Source organism: Panthera leo, chromosome C2, assembly GCF_018350215.1.
Source record: "Panthera leo isolate Ple1 chromosome C2, P.leo_Ple1_pat1.1, whole genome shotgun sequence".
NCBI lineage: Eukaryota > Metazoa > Chordata > Mammalia > Carnivora > Felidae > Panthera > Panthera leo.
In genome coordinates this window covers 64031543-64054567 of record NC_056687.1, presented here as the reverse complement: position 1 = coordinate 64054567, position 23025 = coordinate 64031543, and the positions used below count along the sequence as shown (strand labels likewise).

The following is a 23025-nucleotide window of genomic DNA, read 5'->3' as shown; positions in this document are numbered from 1 at the left end:
AAGTTGAAATTAATAAAATTAATAATATCCAGTCAATACTAACTAAGTAAAAAATCTAGACAAAATACAAATTAGTTTTAATTACTTATATCTGTCTGGGATGTTTTCTGGTGCTAATCAATTCCCTGATCTTCTGTGGAAACCAACTCAATGTCCAAAATTCAATTCTGACTACCTAGATTTAGCATGAGACTCCATGGCATAGTCTCAAAAGACTCTCCTCATTCCAGATGCCAGTTGAAAATATTGGCTCTCCCATATTCCTGATTGACCACCCATAAATTAGGGGTTCCCATGACTTTCTCTTCAGGTGCAGTAATTTGCTAGAACAGGTCACAGAACTCAGAAAGCCACTTTACTATGTTTACCAGTATATTATAAAGAATACAAATGAATAGCCAGATGAAGAGGTACATTGGGAAAGATTTAGAAGGGTCCCTGGTACAGGAGCTTCTGTCACTGTGGAGTTGGGGTGTTCTACCCTCCTTTCATGTGGATATGTTCACTAAGTCAGAATCTCTCCACAGTTTCGCTTTTAAGAGTTTTTATAGAGCTCAGTCTCCAGCACCCCACCTCGTCTCCCTAGAAGTTGAGGCATGGAGCTAAAAGTTCCAACTCTCTGGGACACCTGGGTTGCTCAGTCAGTTAAGCATCTGACTTCAGCTCAGGTAAGCATATGACTTCAGCTCAGGTCATAATCTTGTGATTTGTGGGTTTGGGCCCTGCATCAGGCTCTTGCTGACAGCTGGGAGCCTGGAGCCTGCTTCAGATTCTGTGTCTCCCTCTCTCTCTCTGTCCCTCCTCCACTCATGCTCTCTGTCTCTCTCTAAATAAATAAATAAACATTTAAAAAAATGTCCCAACTGTCTAATCATTTGGTCTTTCTGAAGACCAGGCACACCCTAAAGCATTCTAGGGAATCCCACTCTAAGTCATGTCATTGACATAAACACAGGTTTGATGTAAGGGGCTCATAATGAATAACAAAAGACACTCAGGAAATTCCAAGACTTTTAAGAGCTCTGTGCCAGAAACTGGGGAAATAGACCAAATATATTTTTGTATTATATCACAATCTGAAATTAAAGAGGTTATACAAGTTGATATATATTAATTACCCACATATATAAATTTCCCACAAAAATTTAATGGAAATAAATAGGATATCTTTGTGGCAGAAGAAAAGTGATATCATGGTCAAAATCTGGATCTACAGAAAGGAATAAAAGCATCAGCAATGAGAAATGTTTGAATAAGTACAAAAGACTTCTTTTTTATTTTTTTTTCAATTTCTATAAAATATAATTAAGTATCTGAAGTATACAAATGACAGTGTATCATGGTGTGGTAGCAAATGTAAAAGTAAAATGATAGAAGAAGGAGTACAAAGGTCCAGAGATGTACAGAAGTATCCAGTTTTACGATGCCTAGATCCTCCCTCCCAAGACTCCCAGGTGTCTTATTTTATTGTCCAATCAGCTCTGAGTTCAGAATCTTGTCACTTAATTCAGGTCCAGATTTGGATACTGCTTCGTGGATATAGTTTCTTAACTGTTGTTCCTGGAATACTGTTCTTGTCAGTCTATGTAACGAAGACCTATGTAATGAAGACAAAAACTTGACTGCCTCACAAAAACCAGTATATATAGGGGAACAGGCATAGAATAACTGCTAAGCCATACCTGTTTAAAAATTAAAATACAGGAGGAAGGAAGTTATTTTGCTTGTGAGAGGAGAGTAAAAATTTTGGTTAGAGGTTGGACTGTGATTGTTTTAAAAATAGGTCCACAGAGTGTTTTATACTCCTCCCTTTAAGAGGCAGAGCCTTATTCCCTTGATAGTGAGCATGGGATAGACTTAGTGAATAGAATATAGTAGACTATGGTATGTCATGTCATGTATGAGATTAGATTGTGAAAAGATTGCAGCTTCCACCTGGCATGGACTTTCTCACTTTCAGATCACTTGCTCTGGGGAAAGCCAGAAGCCTTGTCATAAGTTCACTCATGCAGACTAGGGAGAGTATCACATGGTGAGGAGCAGACAGCCAGCAAAGAATTAAAGCCTGTCAATAACCACATGAGAGAGCTTGGAGATGTGTTCTCTCTGAGTTGAGCCTTCAAGTGAGACTACAGATCAAACTCTTTCATGGAAGACCTTGACACAAGGCCACCTAGAGAGAGCACTCATGTGTTCCTAACCCACAGATACTGAGATAATAAATGTTTGTTGTTTTCAAGCTACTGTGTTTTTTGGTAATTTGTTACACAGTATTAGAGATATAGTATAAATCTCATATTAGAAAAGTGGAAAAGTCTCAGATAAATAGTGTATGCCTCCATCTTTAGAAACTGGAAAGTGATGGAAAATTAACACAAAATAAGAAGAATACAGTAAATAATAAAGAGTATAAGTTAAAGTATATTCAGAAAGATAATAAAGAAATAAGTGGAGTCAAAAGTTGATTCTTTGATATCAAAGAATCTTTTCAATAAAAGCAAAGGAAAACTCTAGCAAGACTGATTATAAGATAAAAGGAAAGGAGACATTCCAATGACAAGAATGAAGGAGGTGACATTCTTGGCATATTGTTCATAGGTGACATTCTTGGCATATTGTACAATTGACCCTTAAACATCACAGGGGTTAAAAGTGCCTATCTTCTGTGCTGTTGAAATCCAGGATCAACATTTGACTCCCCAAAACCTTAACTACTAATAGTCTACTGTGACTGGAAGCCTCACAGATAATAAAGTCAATTGACACAGAGATTGCATATTATATGTATTATGTAATTTATTCATACAATAATCTATGTAAAATAAAATTTTATTAAGAAAATCTTAAAGATAAAACATTTATTTTATTTTTTTAATGTCTATTTATTTATTTTGAGAGAGAGAAAGAGAGAACATGTGCACATGAGCAAAGGAGGGACACAGAAAGAGGGAGAGAGAGAATTCCAAGCAGGCTTTATGCTCAGCATGGAGCCCGATGCAGGGCTCGATCCCATGACCATGAGGTCATGACCTGAGTTGAAATCAGGAGTTGGACACTTAACCAACTGAGCCAACCATGCGCCCTGAGAAAATACATTTATAGTACTTTACTGTATTTATCAGAAAGACAAATTTAAATATAAGTTAACTCCTGCATTTCAAAGCCATGCTGCTCAAAGGTCAACTGTAGTCCCTTTAAATCCTTTTTTTCTTTAAGTTTTTATTTAAATTCCATTTAGTAAGCATACAGTGTAATATTAGTTTCAGGTGTACAGTATAGTGATTCAACAATTTTGTACGTCACCCAGTGCTCATCACAAGTGCACTCCTTAATCCCCATCACTTAATTAACCCATCCCCCCATCCACCACCCTTCTGGTAATGATCAGTTTGTTCTCTATAGTTTATCATTTGTTTCTTGGTTTCTCTCTCTCTCTCTCTCTGTCTTTTTCCCTTTGCTCATTTGTTTCTTAAATTCTACATATGAGTGAAATCATATGGTATTTTTTCTTTCCCTATTTCACTTAGCTTAATACTCTAATTCCATCCACATCATTACAAATGACGCAATTTAGTTCTTTTTATGGCTGAGTAATATTCCATTGTATTTATACATATCACATCTCCTTTCTCCATTCATCAGTTGGTGGACACTTAGGCTATTTCCATATCCTTTTTAATTTCTGTAATGTTGGTAATGATTTCCACTGTTTTATTCTTGATTTTAATAATTTGAATATTCTATTTTCTGAAGTCTTGTCCTATTTGGAGTTTATAGAACATCTTGAATGTATAAATTAATGTTTTTCATCAAGTTTGGGAAGTTTTTAGATATTATTATTTTAAATATTATTTCTACCCCTTTCTTTTCTCTGAAACATTCATTCATTATGCATTTATTAGTACAACTTGATGGTATCTAAGTGGTACTATTAATTTTTCTTAGTTATTTTTTTGTTCTATATTCTAGATCATATCAATTATTATGATTCGCTCTTCAAGTTGGCTGATAATTTCTTCTGCCAATTTGCATCTACTCTAAAGGCCCTGTAGTGATTTTCTTCATTTTAGTTATTGTGTTTGTCAATTCCAGAACTTCTTATTTCATCCTATTTTACTAATTTCTCTTTATTGATGTTCTGTCTTATTGATGACGGGAATCATTGTCATACCTTTAATTCTTCAGACAAGCTTTCCTCTAGTTCTTTGAACACACTTTTACTACCTGATTTAAGTCTATGTCTAGTAATTCTAAAATCTGGGTTTCCTCATGGATAGTTTTTACTGATTTAACTTCTTCCTGTATATGGGCAATAATTTCATGTTTCTTATATTTTGTCATCGTCATTGCAAACTTAATTTTTGGGATAACACCATATGACAACTCCGGAAATTTTATTGTCCTTCTCCCTTAGGTTTGTTACTGTTGTTTTTGCTATTTTTCTAGTGACTTTTCTTGACTAATTCTCTGACGTCTATATTCCCTAGAGTGTGCTACCACTGAAATTACTGCTTGATTACCTTAGTGGTCAACATTGATTGGTCAGATATTTCTTTAAATGCCTTGAACCAGTGAATCTTTCATCTTTTACAAAGGGATTCTGTATGTGGGTTAGAACATGCCTTTAGTGTAGAGGCTGTTCACAACCCTGCCTTATCCTTCACTTCCTATTTGTATGGTATTTGAAATTCAGCCACATCTGAGGGATTGGAGCCCTCTCAGGTCTTTTTTGAACATGTTCATAGCCTTGCACATGCACACAGACTTCCACAGCTACAGAAGTATGTGAGATTTACAAAGCTTCCTCTGGACATTTGTTCCTCAAATCTCCCTTGTAACTATGTGTCAGGCTCTTATTTACCTCAATTGACTTAAGAGTATGAAATAATAAACCTCAATTGACTTAAGAGTATGAAATAATAAACAATTGCCATTCTTTTTCAACAAAGTCCATGAGGCTAGAGACTTTATAATGCAATGAGCTCTGAGCAGGTAATGACTATGTCTTATAAATCAGGCTTTTCTAGATAGCTGTGATACAAATCTAATGGTGACAATATCCTGGCAAAAGAACTTTTTGAAAAAATGAAATCCTTGTCTCCTCTTTCTGGTTGTTCTAAGACTCCTGGTTTTCATTGCTTTCGTGGTTATGAGGCTATTTGTTTTCAAAGTAGCCATGAAGTCTTTAAATTAGATTTATAATGAATATCTGTGGAGAGTGGGATGGGAATAGGCCAAGCATAAAAGTCAAAACCCTACTTTTTTACAAAGTTATAGCAGTTTTTATTTTGTTTTCTTATCAAGCACTCCTCTCATTGTCACCAAGCTGTGGTTAATTTTCAGAGTCCTGACAAAAATTTTTTCTAGAATTTTTATTGGTTTTATGCAGGAAAAGATTCACAAAGTTTCTCAGTGTGTCATTTGGGAAGCCCTCTTCCTCCATCTAAATTTTTAAAATAGAAATGAGAAAATTGATTTTAAAGTTCATTTAGAAATGCAAAGGACATTGACTAGCCAAAAAAATTGAGAAAGAACAACAGAACTAGAGGATTAACAATGCCTGAATGTGCAATTTATAATAAAACAATAGTGATGAAGGTTTTGTGGGATTGAAACAGACACATAGATTAATGAAACAGAATGGAGAGTTAAGAAATAAGCCCATACACATATGGACATCTGACTTTTGGCAAGGTTGCAAAGGCAGTTCAGTACAGAAAGGATAGTCTTTCAACATTGGCTATTCATGTGCGATACAAACAAACAACTTTGATCTATATCTCACCCCTTGTTTAAAAAAAAAAAACTAACACATAAAAGATCTTGAACTTAAATGTGAAATCTAAAACTTCTAAAAAAAAATCTGGGAAAAACTTTTGTGATTTGGGTTTAGAGAAGGATTTTGTGTGTGTGTGTGTGTGTGTGTGTGTGTGTGTGTGTGTTGATACCAAAAGCAAATGTATAAGAGATTGGAAAATTGAGCTTCATAACAATTAGGAACTTTGTTGTTGAACCATGCTGTTAAAGTAATGGAAAGATAAGACACAGACTGGAAGAAAATATTTGAAATCATATGTATGTATATATTTATATATAAACTTTTATATACATAAACGTGTGCATATGTTTATACATATATATAATACATACATATAATGTAATACCACCACATTATTTGAATGGCTTAAAAAAAAAAAGACCAACCATACCGTTTATTGGCAAGTATTTGGAGAAATGAAGAAATTGGAATGCTCACACACTGCTGGTCAGAATGTAAGAGTACCACTACTTTGGAAAATAGTTCAGCAGGTTTTGTTTTTGTTTTTTTTCATTTAAACATACACCTATCATATGATCTAGTCATTTCACTCCAAGATATTTAATCAAGGGTAATGGAAGAATATGTCTTTACATAGACTTGTACATGAATATTCATTGCAGCTTTATTTATAATAGCCTAAAATTGGAAATAATTAAGTTTCTATTAGCAGGTTAATGGATATAATGTAATAGCATCCAGTAATAAAAAGAAACTATTGATACATAGTACCAAATGTATGACTATCTAAAAAATTACATTTAATGAAAGAAGCTAGATCAAAAACAAGATTGCATACTATATGGTTCTATTAATACTAAATTCTAGAAAATTCAAACACATATATATGGAAGGAAAGCAGATCAATGCTTCTATAGGACAGTGTGGAGGAAAAGTCAGTGAGAGAAGCAGAAGGATGGATTACAAAAGGACATAAGAAAAATTGTGGGAGTGATGTATGGTGTCATTACCTTGACTGGGGTGACTATTACATTGGAGTACATGTCAACACTTCTCAATTTGTATACTTTAAATTTGTACAATTTGTTATGTGTCAATTACACTCCCAGTAAAGTTGTTAAAAAATAATTGCAGTCATTTTGATAAATGAAATTATATTTTTTTAGGTAACTAATAAAACAATATCTTTGGATTAAAAAAAAAAGTGGACAGTATCATTAGCCATCCTGAAAATGAAATTTTAAGCCACGATTATGGCGGGGGCGGGGGGCAAGTCCTGGGCTCTGGGAATTACAGCCTACAAGTTCTACAGATGCTCTCCTCAGTGAAGCTGAGGAGGAATTACGGTGAAAGAATAACTGGGAAATAGCTTTAAAAAATAACTTAAAGTCTCTAGGAATTGTTCTAAGGGCACAGAACAAATGAAGAAGTATTTATTCAAGAAAATCTACTAAATATCAGTAAGCAGAGCAAAACTCTGTGGCATTTAGATACAAACTGCTCCCCACACCACCACCACCACCACCACCACCACCCCCTGCCCCCGTCAGCTAAGCACCAGGAGAGCTCCACTTAAGAGGGTTTGGCCTGCAGTCAGAACGCCATCTTTCTCCAGCTCCCAGGCAAGGGCCATGGTATCTCCCCATGAAGGAAAGGTCATCAGCATTTCTCATCTATACCAGCTCTGTGTTGCAGAACTAAATTGTAGGCAAAAGTAACCTAGAAAGCAGCTATGAGCTCCCTTCCTCCACTCAGCCCCCATTCTTAGGACAGAGATTCTACTCCAGAGTACTGGGCCCTCAACAGCCTTTGACCAAGCTTGCTTCTCAGGTGGAGGTTTCATGACCAAAGAAGCAAGCCGTAAAGACCAGAGGCCTTTGCCCTCCTCCAACACCGTGTTTGTAAAATAGGAATGTTACTCAGAGAAATGGGCCAGCTGCACATCCCAGCTCTGGAGCAGTGGCCCAAAGATTTTACCTCGGGAGAGAGATCGTACCTAAGAGAGCTCTGAAAATCCTCCAATAGAAATATCTTTATGTGGAACAGAGTGCAGGGATGTTTAAGCATAAGGTACTCTCAAAAACAGTGAAGGTTTTTTTAGTAAACAATCTAGAGGAGGCTGGTAACTCCATGAGAGCCACAACTAAATGGTATGACAGCTGCTTTACTAGAGAGAATTATAGAAAGACACAGCTAAAAGTGTCCCTCCTAGGGTCAGAACTAACCTCAAAGAATTGCCTCAAAAATTATCCCCATAAAGGAGCTCAGATTTAATTGGGTCAGATGGTAGAGCATTTTATGCCCCAGGGCATTATTGAAAACAATAGCACAATCAGCTGGCAAGTAGTGGAGACTAACAGCTGGGCACCATACCATCAGAGGCAAACAGTTTAAGAGATCAGGAAAAAGACAGTCGAAGAGAACTCTGTCAAAACCCTGCCGTCATCCCAGGTTGTGCATATGTCCAAGCCTGCTTCCTCTCAAGAGTCACATCAGAGGCTCCACAGTACAGGACAAATAGACTTAAATCTAGCCAAGTCACTAAACATATAAAAATCAAACAACAAACCATGGGAGTTTGTTGTATCCAGAATTACCATAACATACTATTTAAAATGTCCAGTTTTCAACAAGAAATTCTGAGATATGGTAATAAAGAGGAAAAATGATAATCAAGAAAATAAAAATAGGTGAAAAATCTGCCTATGAAAGAGCCCAGATGTCGAACTTCTCAGGAAAAACTTTAAAGCAGCCATTTTAAATATGTTTAAAGAACTAAGGAAATTGTGTTTGAAGAAGTAAAAGAGAACGTATAATGGCAGTGTCTCATTAATAGTAGGTATCAATAAAGAGATAGAAACTACACACAAGAAAGTATTACAAATGAAAATTCTGGAGTTGAAAAGTATAATAAATCGTGATAGAAAGAATTCACTAGAGGAGATCCACAGACTTAAAATGGAAGAAGAAAGCAGGGAAGTTTGAAGATAGATCAGTAGAAATTACATAATCCAAGAAACAGAGAAGAAGTAGTGATCAAACATTAACAGAGCCTCAGAAAATTGTGGAACACCATTAAGTACACAGACATATGTGCAGATAGAGTACCAGAAGAGGAGAAAAGAAAAAAGAGCAGAAAAAAATATTTGAATAAATAATGTCTGAAAACTTCCTGAATTTGAAGATAAATATTAACTTACACATCCAAGAGGCTCAACAAACTCCGTGTAACATATAGATTAAAAAGATCCACATGGAGGTACTTTATAGCAAAAATGTTGAAAGACTAAGACAAAGAGAAAATGTTGTAAGAGGCAACCTGTCATATACACAAGCCTCTAATAAGGTTGACAGATTTCTTATCTGAAATGATGGAGAAGGGAGCAGGATGACATTTTCCCAGTACCGAAAGTGAAACAATGATAATGCCATCAGTGAACCCCGTCAACCAAAAATATTTATATCCAGAGCAATTCTCTTTCAAAAATAAAGGTGAAATTAAGACCTTACTAGATAAAGAAAAACAAAATGTGTTTCTAGAAGATTCAGATGCAAGAAACACTAAAAAGTTCTTCAGGCTGAAAGCAGGTGACCCCAGGCTTTAATTTGAATCTGCACGAAAAACAAAGAACATCAACAAAGGCAATTTATGTAATTATATGAGAGTATAAATGTTATTTTTCTCTTTTCTTAATTAGTTAAAAAAGAAATTGTGTAAGACTGTATATAATATATATATAAGTGAACAAATTATATAAATTATATTTTTGAACTTAAAACATTTAGAAATATTTTACAATAACAGCATAAAGGAGGTGAAGGGGGGAGGGAGCCAAGCTGTAATGGAGTAAGGAAATGCCACCAGATGGTAATTTGAATCCATAGGAACAAATAAAGCAAATCAGAAAAGGCAAATGAGAAGTTCAATATAATAAACACTATAAATACATACTTGCTTTTCTTTCTTCTCTCAGCTTTTTAAAAATACATAAAATTATATGAAGTAATAATTATAACAATGTAATGTGTTAGTAACATATAGATGTAATATGTATAACAATAATGGCACAAAAACGGGAGAATATAGCTATGTAGCATTCTTTTTACTGTAATGAAGTTAGTTCACATTTGAAAATTAGTAGAAAGAATTAACTTTAAATTATTACTTGTTATTTTTTTATATATAAATAAAGCCAAATCCTTCATTAGCTGTTAGTAAAGGCATTACATAAGAGAAGAAGAAATGTGTGCTAGTCTCTCCCTGACTGGAGGGCACCATACCATAATACTTTTTTCTGAGGAGAAATATTTTATACTTTCTTTGGTAGGTGATATCAAATTTCAAAAGTGAAGAGATAGGCCATGTTTCTTTTTTTTTTCTTTTTTTCTTCTTGCAGTTTATTTGTTCTACCAGCTGACTGAAATAGGATGAAACATAAAGAAAATGTTTTACACCAGGAGCAAAGCTGAAGAAACATTGACTCTGAGCTTGGCTGAAAATGGGATGGTTTAAAGCAAATTGCTGAAGGTGCTTTAGACTCAAAGTCAAATAGTTAAGTAAATAGGTCCTTGAATTTCAGTTTGAAGGGCAATATATGACTTCCTCAAAAAGGAAGAATGAGTATAGGTCAATAGATAGGAATTAGTTTATTAAAAAATGTATGATTTTTTTTCTTTAAATATTTATTTTGAGAGAGAGAGAGTGCTCATACTCATGTAAGTATACATGAGATGGGGAGGATCAGAGAGAGAGAGAGAGAGAGAGAGAGGGAGAGAGAGAATCCCAAATAGGCCACTGTGGGGCTCTCCAACCCCCAAATCCTGAGATTAGGACCTGAGCCAAAACTAAGAGTTGGACGCTTAACCAACTGAGCCACCTAGGTGCCCCTAAATATTTTTTTTTTATTGTGGTAGGAACACTTAAGATCTACCCCCTTGACAAAGTTTTAAATGCAGAATGTACTTAAATAATGATAGTATTTTTAACTATAGGCACAGTGTTACACAGCAGATCTCTAAGTACTTACTCATCTTGCACAACTGAAACTATATACCCATTAAACAGCGACTCCTCATTTATTGGTTCACTCTAAAATACTTCTCCAAAAGTGTTGTTTGCTTTGAGGTTTGTTAGATATCACTTGGGTTTGGCTATTTGAACAGAAGACAGTATATTTGAACCTTAAAGTAGTTGGCAGTCCATGCCCATACATACTTCAGTATTTGCAATAGCTGGAGAGAAGCTATATTCTTGAGGAAAACTGTGCACTACAGAGATGCTGCTACCAAGTAACATAATGTGAAAATAACAGGTAAGTTGTTAGAAAGTCGAATCACCACACTGACCCTGAATTTAAGAAACAATAGGCATAGACACTTGCGTTTCTTTTTCTAGACTTCATGATGAGGTATCATTTTTTTCATCTGTACCTGCAATTTGTTATTACCGTTTATCTAATTTTTTTCAAAGAGAGCTCCACTTTCCTATGTCATAGATTTCCATGCTTGTAATATTTAGATTTTCTGTATCTGGAACAACACCTAAATCCAGGTGAGAGTGAGGGTTAACTGCGTAAGAATGGTGATAATAGAAAATGGTGGGAAATTTGGCCTTTGCTGTCACACAATACCCTGGTTATTCTCTTCTTTTTGTTACAGAGTCTCATTCGTGAGAATATATATTCTCCTTTCTAGCTGTTAAAAATTTTAATCTAATATTCATTTATTAAATAATATAAAGGAATGAAACTAATTTGAATAGATTTGTTCAGTATCACTTTGTGATTACTTGGGTTGCATAAACTTTAGAGACTGATTTTTCCTTTTGACAAACACCATTTGAAAATTAGCTGACAATGTCAGTCTTAGAAATATTGAGTCATAAAGTTTTCAGGAAAGTGTTTTCTAGTTGGGGTTGGCTGAAATCCTTGGGTTTGTGTCATTAATATCATATTTCGAGCTTGTGTGTTGACTGGCCCACGTGTTTATAAGTAAATCAGATCCACAGGTAAAGAGTAACCACTGCAAATCTGATTTACACACTTGGAAGTGCTTTATTGTAAATCATGATACTTTTTCTTCTCCTAAAGCCAAAGGGCATTGAAGCTGGTATATTTCTCTCATTCTGGGCAGATGGGAGGGCGTCCTTCCTCACTGAGGCAGGTGTATGTTCCACTCATGTGCTTGGAGTAGAGATAGAGCTACAATATAATATTCCAGTTGATATCGTGCGGTGAGGCTTGGATTTGGGGGTAGGTATTCCCTTAAGAAACAATTACTATAGGTATAAAAATAGCTGGGTTTGATTCTTGACTGTATTATTTGTGAACTGAGTTTGAACAAGTTACGTGGCATTTTAAGTCTGTTTACTCATCCGTTAAAGTCGATAATACTTATCTCATAGGTTTGTTCTGAAGAATAAATAAGATAAATACATATGAAAATTTGACTACATGGGTGTTTAACAAAAGTTTGCTAATACTATATTTCGTTTTAAAAACGTATGTGCAACTTATTAGCATTATTACATTGGGGGATTACATCGACATGTCAGATGCTCAGTTTGCTTATATGCAAAATTGAGGTAGTGTTATTAAATCATTCTGAGAACTTTTAATTTAAAAATATTTCTGTAAATGAAAAAAAGCAACTTTTTTTATGGAGGAAATAAAAGAAAAATGTACAATATGAGTTAAAGTAATAGAAAAGAATGATCAAATAATAATGAAAGAAAAAGTTAAGTCAGAAAAATAAAAGCTAAGCCAAATTGGTGTAGCTGTAAAGAGTAATGAAATATACTACTGACTTCTGATCTAGCTGAAAAGACAAGATGAAAATATGAAATAATTAGAGACAGTATAAAATCATATTTAAGTACTAGATATGTATATGTGGGGGGAGAGTGAATAAGTTAAATATTTTTTAAAACTCCACTTGTAAGGATCTAAATGTAAATTTGCTATTGTACAAAAAGCTCTAAGACAAGGATTAAGATATAGCTTCTCACTGAAAATGAAGGTACTAGTAATTGGAGGAGAGGATCGAAATGCCTGGTGTTTCCTTGGACATCCCAAAATTTATCCCAGTGACAATATGCTCTGAACTGCAGAGCAGAGGAGCTGGAAGATTAAAGAAACCAAGTATGTGTAATGTACTGTTTAAGGACAAAATACTAATAATAGACCTCTTTCTCTAAAGCCTGAAAAAGATGAAAGAGGAAAACAATCTAATCCTTCCTCTTCCTGAAATCCTCCCCCATGTCATTTTTTTTTTAATTTTAATGTTTATTTATTTTTTGAGAGAGAGAGAGAGACAGAGTGTGAGCAGGGGAGGGGCAGACAGAGAGGGAGACTCAGAATCCAAAGCAGGTTCCAGGCTCTGAGCTGTCAGCACAGAGCCCAATGTGGGGCTTGAACTCATGAACCGTGAGATCATGACCTGAGCTGAAGCCAGGTATTTAACCAACTGAGCCACTCAGGTGCCCCCCCCCCCACCCATGTCATTTTTTAAACTCATACTTTAAATGCCAAATCCAATGCAAACCAGTTTAGTATCTAAGCACATCTATAGCAGTGTTTTCAATGTGGGATCTTCATAATATCATCATCAAAATCATGTAGAATGTTTATTAAAAATGAAATTCTTTTTCCAGATGGCCAACAGGTACATGAAAAGATGCTCAACATTAATAACCAGGGATACACAGATCAAAACCACAATGAGATATCACCTCACACTTGTTAGGATGACTGTTATCAAATGACAAATATTGGAGAGGATGTGGAGAAAAGAGAACTCTTGTGCCCTGTTGGTGGGGTACTAAATTGGTGCAGCCACTATGGAAAGTAATACAGAGGGAGCTCAAAAAATTTACAAATAAAACTGCCATATGATCTAGCAACCACACTTCTAGATATATCCCAAAGAAATAAAAACAGAATCTCAAAGGGATATCTGTACTGCCATGTTCATTGCAGAATTGTTCCCAACACCCGAGTCATGGGAACAACCTAAGTGATGAGTGGATAAAGAAAATAGGATATATATACACACACACAATGGAATAATATTCAGATCTGAGAAAGAAGAAACTTCTGCAATTTGTGACAACATGGATTGACCTTGAGGGCATTATGCTAAGGGAAATAAGTCAGAGTTAGACAAATACCGTACAATCTCACTTTTATGTGAAACCAAAACAACAACAACAACACTGAACTCACAGAAATAGAGAACAGAATGGTGGTTGCCAGGGACTCTGAGGGTGGAGGAAATAGAGAGATATTGGCCGGCAGATACACATTTCTAGTTATAAGATGAGTAAGTTCTGGGGATCTGATGTACAGCATGGTAGACACAACGGTATTGTAAGGTATACTTGAAAATTGCTAAAGGATGGGGCGCCTGGGTGGCTCAGTCGGTTAAGCGTCCGACTTCGGCTCAGGTCACGATCTCACGGTATGTGAGTTCGAGCCCCGCGTCGGGCTCTGTACTGACTGCTCAGAGCCTGGAGCCTGTTTCAGATTCTGTGTCTCCCTCTCTCTCTGACCCTCCCCCATTCATGCTCTGTCTCTCTCTGTCTCAAAAATAAATAAACGTTAAAAAAAAAAAAATTTAAAAAAAAAGAAAATTGCTAAAGGAGTAGATATTAAGTGTTCTTGTCACAATAAATGTTATTATGTAAAGTGATGGAGGTGTTAACTAACTACCACAGTAATCATTTCATAATATATAAATGCATCAAATCATCGTCTTGTACATCTTAAACATACACAAGTAAAGCTCGGGGTGGGGGGAATGTAGATTCCTGTTCACACTGTCAGGTCTCTTAAATCATCTCAATTTCTGACAGTGGCACCTGAGAATCAATATCATAATCACTTGGGATTCTTATTAGTAATAAACATAAGAACTCTGCTCTAGGTCTATGTGGAAGTCACATCCCTCAAATTTTCTTTAAATAAGTCAACTGAGATATACTTACCTATGGCTGTATATGGGTTAGTTGAACTATGGCCAAAGACTGGAAGAAAGAAAAGATTTCATTTATTCCATTTTAATCCATTTTACTCATAAGTAGCATCTGTTATGAGGGGTCAGGACAAGGAGCACATCGGGACTCTTGGCACTTCTGGTGGATGAAATGATTCTCAAGATTATGGACCCTATGGTTTTGGACTAAGTCATGAGCATCCATATGGCTATAGGTGGCATTTCTCTGATTCTCAACCCCCAGTGCTAGCAGCATGCCTGAGCTTCCCTCAGTTTCTTGATTTTGTGAAAGCATCCCTACCCTGAAGTATACACTGACTAAATTGGCTGAAGTCAAGAACCTATCCCCCCATTGATTCTTAGAGTGTGCCTGTCACCTCCTGTAGGAACCATGTAAAATTCTCCTATAATTAGCAATGTTATCATAAAAGTACTCAAAAAATGTAGGCATTAACAGTAACATATACTGGGTGCTAACCGTGTGTCATTCTAGGTACTCTCACACAGTCCTCTCAGCAACCATGTGGAGCTAATGTTACACCCATTATGTAGATGGGGAAACTAAGGCTAGAGAGGATAGGCGACTTGGCCCAAGTCACTTAACTGATTAGTGGCAGCAAAATCCAAGTAGTCTGGTTATCCAGCCAGCACTTGAATCAACATACCAGATTGCCTCTTCAATAAAGTATAAATAAATATAGTTTAAAATTACATAGGGATGCTTGGGGGCTCAGTCAGTTAAGCCTCTGACTCTTGATTTTGGCTCAGGTCATGATCTCATGGTTCACGAGTTTGAGCCCCATGTCAGGTTCTGCGCTGACAGTACGGAGCCTGCTTGGGATTCTCTCTCTCCCTCTCTCTCTGCTCTTCCCGTGTGTTCTCTCTCTCTCTCTCGAAACAAATAAACTTTTTTAAAAAACTTATAAAAATTACATAAAATTGCAACGAGGAAGGGCTCTCTGTGTGGCACCTAAGAAGAAATAATATGAGAATATATAGATAGTGTGGAAATAACAAAGATGACCCAAATGAAAAAAAAACAAAAGCTATTTACTCTAAGCTGGTTATAGAGCAGGAATCAGCCATTGTCACCTATGTTTTGTAGGAGATTCAAAGGCAGACAGAGGAGTGGAAAAGCTTTATGGCGGGGGCGGGGGGCGGGGGGGGAAGCTGCAGATGTGTCCTCATTGGAGGCTGTTGGCCTGGGGAAGCTGTGAGCAGGCCATCTGGATGGGGGACGTCCTAGATGATTGGTTAGGAGTGCATATTTGGTTTATGGTGGTTGGTCCTAAGTTGGAGCAAAAATTAGGGAAGCCGTCAGTTATTAATCAGATTGTGGGCATTTGGGGCGAATTGATACAGAAGTTACTGTTTGGTTTACTGGATTGCCACTAGAGATACCAATCTGGCTTCCTGGAAGTCTGATTTATAGCAAGCTGACTTCCTGGTTGTTTATTGTAGGTAAGGGTTAGTTTCCTGGTAAGGTTACTAGAGGCTTTGGATCAAAGTTTTATTTTTATATGTGTTCCGGCCATTGTTCGTTTTTATATTCAGTCTGTCAATTGATTTGAAAACAGAATGTAAAACCTCCCTATCTATGGGGAAAAAATAGAATAAACAAAGTTGAGATGAGGACTAAGCTAACTACAAAATATATGGGAAAAGGTAACTACAAAATATATGGGAAAATGTATGAACACATGTTAATATACTTATACAAAGAGTTTTAACAAATTATGAAGAAATTATTAAACATCTCAGTGGAAACAATAATCAGAGCTATAACAGGTATTTCACAAAAGAAGAAAATATGTTTAACTTAAAAGAAATGCAAATAAAATGAGATTTTAAATTTTAGCCTATTACATTGACAAATATTAAAATGACTGACAAAACTGAGTGACAGCAAGCGTTGGAATGAACAGACATTCTGATACATTACTAATGGTAGTCTAAATTGGTCCAACTTTCCTGAAAGGCAATTTGGCAAGTGTATCAAATGTCTTAAACATATGCCTTCCCTTTGGGTCAGCAATACTCTTCTAGGAATTCATCCTAAGAAATGAGGCAAATGCACAAATTTGAAGGGAGAAGGATGAATTCAAAACAACCTGTGATTCCAAAAGTAATGAATTCACTAAATAAATTATGACATATTACATGTAGTCCTTAAAAGTGGTAATACAGAAAAAAATTGTGATGTGATGCAGAAATATATAAAGAAATGTAGACAGTTATATATTAGTTGCTAAATTAGCATAATCTATTTGAGAAAATGATCTGGAAGAATAACCATCTAAAAGCTAATAGTTGTTGTCTTTGAACAGCCATGGTTTGTGAAAATGTTTTAGTATTATTATTTTTGTTTACCAGTGATTTCTAACTTTCAACAATGGATAAGTTTATGAGTATTGCTGAGGAATAGCATTCATGCTCTTAGTGTACAGAACTAAAACAAACAAAAAAAGCATATAGGGTTTATAATCTCTCTACCTGAAAAATACCTATTGACATTTTTAAAAACTAATCCATGTATATTATTAGAATATTCAAATAATTGTTTAAAAAGTTTATAATGAGGGGCGCCTGGATGGCTCAGTCAGTTGAGCTTCCAACTCTTGATTTCAGCTCAGGTCATGATGCCAGGGTCATGGGATCGAGACGCATGTAGGGCTCTGTACTGAGCATAGAGCTTGATTAAGATTCTCTGTGTGTGTGTGTGTGTCTCTCTCTCTCTCTCTCTCTCCCTCCCTCTCCCTCTCTCTCTCTGCCCCTCTCCCCTGCTCTCTCAAAGAAAAAAAAAGTTCATAATGAGAGTCAGGGCTTTCCTCTCTGTTCCCCTGTCCCTCTTCCCCAAATTATTATTTTTAACAAAATTTTATGTATTGTTTGATCACATTTTTAAGGAGGAGAAAACATCCATATATCAAAAAAGAGAGAGAAATTAACGAATGATTCTAGCCTGGTGTTAGTTGGCTCAGGAAATAAATCCTACCTTCTGTCTCTCTTTAGCTCTTATCTGAATTCCCAAGTTTCCAACTCATTGGCTTCATACGAGGATGAGCTAAATTATACCTTATAATCTGTTTCAGAATACATAGCTTTTTATAAGTCTTTGAGTTCAAATATCCGTCTTTTCTTTCTACTCAAATTAAAGGTGCATTTAAAGAGGCTCAGCATTTCCTGTACACTGACTGTATGTTCATTTTGTTGTAGTCCTGATGCACAGTTGCAACGTTCCACAGATTATCCACGATGCTAAAAATTCTTCCCACACTTGCATTTGACACAGGAATTGAAATAGAAAACTGAACCCATTTAAACAAATTTAGAGCTGTAGTTTCAGTGCTAAAAACAAGTTTTGATTTTTTTAGTGTTGTTTCCTCAAGAGAAATGATCATCTCATGTCCAAAGCACAGACTTTCTCATAAAGAGAATTTGGAGTGGGCTCTTATTTTCATGATGAAAACATTCAGATGTGAATTACTTCATCAAAAGAAGGAGATGGCTCATGATCAGGCAAACACAAAGCACCCGGAGCAGTACATGGTAGATTTTTAAAAAGAAATTTTCTCTCCCTATATGTGAGAGCTCTTGTATTCATATTTATTTCTTCACAGGTAAACTTACTGACTACACAAACTGATAAATAGTTATTTTGCAATGCGTATAAAGCTCCTGCCAAAAAACTTAATACTGAAATTATTTTCTCCAGGAATTTTAGAACTAAATTAAAGAAAAAAAAATTGTTTGACTGATGGAAGCTTTTGTTTAATAAAATTCCCTAATACTCTTTACCTTAAAAGACGGTTGCAAATATAAGAGCTAAACAGGGATCCAAGAACTGCAGGTTTATAGGAGAAAAGTTCTCCTATAACTTTGCAGGTTTATAGGAGAAAAGTTGCATATGGCCTCAGGGCCTGGGCGCAGACTGGGAGGTTTAGCCTCCTATGCTGCATTATAAAGAGGCACCATTGTATTAATCAAATGCTCAGAGACTCAAGGACAATCAGCACACTTATACAAAGTACCCTTGACTTTGACTAGAAAATCTGAACCTCAGCTCCACAATACTCTGTAACTCTTGCCATATACTGCCCTGTCTGTCACCGTTGTGCACTGGATTCTGGATACATATGCTGTCTAGAGTGAGTTGTTTTCAAGTGAGGAAGTGCTTTCCCTAGTTTACAAAGGACAGACATCTTGCACAATATACAGATAACACATTGAAATGGGACTTATTAGGACCTTTACTTCCACTACTAGGACTCCAGTTTCATTAGAAATAACCTCCACCAGGACTTTTTTAGCCTCAAATATGTCACCCCTATGACTGTTCCTCATTCTGATGGTCTTCTGAAACAGATCTGGAGTACTGAATTATGGAAACCAGTCTTTTGAAGCCTACAACCTCATGAATATATAAAAGATATTCCATCCACACCACCTTGTCTTCAACGGACTACTAAGTCACCATGATACCAGTTTATATCTTGATTTGACAGCACCACAAAAGCCTTTGCAATCCCCGTGTTCCATCTGTTATTCTCCTATTGATGGAGTAGCTATCCATCCAAAGCTGGAAGACTACTTTTCCTGTATTTCCTACTAATGAAACATCTCTCCATAATTTCAATCAGATTATCTTTCACTGTCTTCTGGCAAATTGGCCTTTTCAAAATAATCATGGCTGCCATTATAGTAGCTGAGTTGAATGGAGCATATACTGAACAATCCAGGGGACACCACTTGCATGGTAATATGAGTGTCGCCCTTGGGGTTGAGCAAAATGGTTCTCTCACTGAACACTAAGGAGTGTCACATCTAACCAAGACATAAAATAGTCACAGTTCCACTTAGATGTCTGTCATTTCCCTATTTGTGGAACTTCTCACTGTGGTATAATTGGTTATTTTACTTCTTTGCCTCCTCAACTATACCATGAACTTCATGAAGGTAGGGATTACTTATATTCTATCATCAAGTAGATAGCAAAGCACCTAGCACATTTTAAGACTGTTGAAAAAATATACTCAAAGACATTCAGCGATGCCAAATAGCAAGAAAAGGAGGTAACTCCGGGGGTGGGTGAGACTCAAATGGTAGGTGTCATGTAATTCTTGCCTTAGCAAAAGTCATGTGTTTATGTCAGTATCTATAGATATATATTTTAGAATTGTTACAGATGAAAGAGGCCATCAAAGCTTAAAATTTCAAATCCAGCCACCCCTTCCATGTGTGCTCACCACATTTTCCATAGCTCGTTTAGATGCTTAGCACCCTGAAGCTGCCATTCTATCTTTTACCCATCCATCTACCCCAGGGAGCCGGAAGTAGAGCAATACATAATGAATATCATAATGGGCACCAGTAACACCATGGCTAGCACTAGGACTTAGATCTGCTGTATGGGTATCTGGCAAAGGATCATGCATATGAACTTGATTTTCACGTAGAAATGCACCTGAGACTGAAAAGGTCATTGCTGGGGAAATCTAGAGACACTCCATTCTTTCCCTAAGAACTATGAATATACCCTAAGGAAGGTGAAAGAGGAGGGAATAAGGTACATATATTAGTGAAACCCAAACTATTCAAAGAAAAAAATTATACTCAAGCTATACTGTTAAGTCCTTAGGACCAATTTCATCTACAACTTTAAGAATAATAAAAGTCACTAAAGCTGCATATTAGTCAAGTTCAGAAATTAGCCCAAACTTTAAAAAAAATTAAGTTTATTTTTTTATTTTTGAGAGGGTGACAGAGTGAGCAGGGGAGGGGCAGAGAGAGAGGGAGAGAAAGAATCCCAATCAGACTCTGCATGGTCAGCATGGATCTAGATATGGGACTCAAACTTACAAACCATGAGATTATGACCTGAGCTGAAACCAAGAGCCAGATGCTTAACCAACTGAGCCACCCAGGTGCCCCCAAACTTTTTTTTAATGTTTATTCTTGACTCTCTGAGACAGAGTACGAGTGGGGGAGGAGTGGAGAGAGGGGAAAAACAGAATCTGAAGCAGGTTCCAGACTCCATGCTGTCAGCACAGAGCCTGACACTGAGCTGCAACCTATGAACTGTGAGATCATGACCAGAGCTGAAGTTGGATGCTTACCCAACTGAGCCACCCAAGCACCCCAGTAATTAGCCCAAACTTCGACATTAAAACCTCCTAGGTCCATGTTTTTTGTTTGTTTGTTTGTTAGTTTAATGATGGGAATCAGACAATCAGCCCTGAATTATCAGATCACCAATATTTTGTCTATTTTCAATAGACCTCTACCAGGATGTAAATACCACAAGTTCAGGGACTATGCTTATTAATTTATTCATTCTATTATTCATTCACTCAAAGCTATATTGTTTAACTTCCATATTCCAAGCCATTCTAGTAGATTTAAATATCCACTGATATGTAAAATGGGCATAGTTCCTACCCACATAGAACTTATGACCCTGTAACCCAATTGGAATACAGGTAATGAACAAGTAAATATACAGTTACAGATTTCAAGTGCTACAAAGAAAAATAATGTAGTGTCATGGATAACTGCAAGACTAGACTTCTATACCTGACAAAACGTCAATTAAAAAAAAAGGTGAAATAAAGACATGTTTACTAAAATAAATACTAGAAAAATTTATCACCAAAAGACTGTCAGTTATTGAAGAAAATCCAGAAAATAATCTTCAGGTCAAAGGAAAGTGAGCATCAGAGAAAATGGTAGATGAGTGGGCAATGTAAATGAACACCAAGTCTATAAATCAAGAGCAATAATGTCTGTTGTAGTAAATGCATAAACAGAAAAATGACTTTATAATTTCAGATAACAAAAAAATCATAGAACCATAATTTATAAGTTGGAATGAGTGGCATTAATGGGGGTGAAATTTCTGACATCCTAATATTTTCAAAGAAGAAAGTAAAATAATAAATAATTACAAACTCTAGTAGGTTAACTATGCATGTTATCATTTCAAATATTATGAGAGGGGAAACAGAAGATCTACATTTTATACCAATAATGAGTGAAAACATTATTAAAAGTATTCAATAATCTTAAATAACAAAGAAAAGATATAAAAACAGAGACCACAAACAAAAAGTATAAAATAATATGGTAGAAACAAATCCAGATGTATTAGTAATTATGCTGAGTACAAATGGACTAAATGCTCTAGTTAAAAAAAAATAAACTGGGAACAAAAAGTCTATACTGTTTATAAGAAATGTATCTAAAATACATGGCTATAGAAAATGTTGAAAGCAATTAGATGGAAGAAAAACATGCTATTAAATCCTGATAAAAGAAAAGCTGATATAAATCTATTAATAAGCAACAAAAGAGACTTAAGGCAAATACAATTAGTGGAATTAAAAAGAATTACTTCAAAATGATTAAAGATTCAATGAGCAGAATGATATAGCAATTTATATTAGCGAAGTCTCAAATTATTCAAAGCAAAATTTGACAGAAATACAATGAGAAATTGATAGATCTCCAAAGTCAGAAAGTTCAACCTGCCTCTCTTAGGAGCTGATAGAAAAGCATTTAAAAATATGAGGATATGAAAAATTTGAAAAACATAATTAACAAAGTTGACTCATCAACTGCAGAATGTACATTAACTTCAATCATGCACAGATCATTTATAAATATTTAACACATATCAAGCCATAAAACATGTCTAAACACAAATCCTTCCAGAAAATTAAAGAGACAACTTCCCAACACATTTTACAAGACCAGCATTATCCAGATAGCAAAATTAGACCAACACATTACAAGAAAACTACAGAAAAATATCCCTCATAAACATACATGTAAATATGTTCAACAAAATTTTAGCAAATCATATCTAACAGTATGCAAAAAAGAAAATATGACCAATTTGGAATATTCTCAAGAATGCAAAAGTGGTTTAACATTTAAAAATCTATGTAATTTACCTTATTAACAGACTACACACACACACACACACACACACACACAAACACACACAGTAACAACAACAATGAAATGAATAGATCCACAGATATAGAGAAGAGCATTTGACAAAACCCAACAGCCTTTACTAATAGAAGTTTCCCAGAAAACAAGAAATGGAAGAGATATCTTTAATCTGATAAATGTCGTCTGTGAAGAGCTTTCAGCTAACATCATTCTTCATGGTGAAAAGAAAATGAATATTGTCTCTTAAGATCATGAGCAATGTAAGGATATTCATTCCCACCACTGCTATTTAACATTGC

General features: G+C 35.7%; 1 long non-coding RNA gene across 1 annotated transcript in view; it reads right to left on the bottom strand.

The window, feature by feature from the left end:
• Positions 1–1345: 1345 nt before the first annotated feature.
• LOC122230146 overlaps positions 1346–23025 on the bottom strand; it is a 30205-nt gene continuing 8525 nt past the window's right edge. Inside the window, exons 2-3 of the long non-coding RNA XR_006207301.1 lie at positions 14763–14801; positions 1346–1597 (exon numbers count right to left, since the gene is read on the bottom strand). This is a non-coding gene — a long non-coding RNA (uncharacterized LOC122230146). The remainder of the gene's footprint in view (positions 1598–14762; positions 14802–23025) is intronic.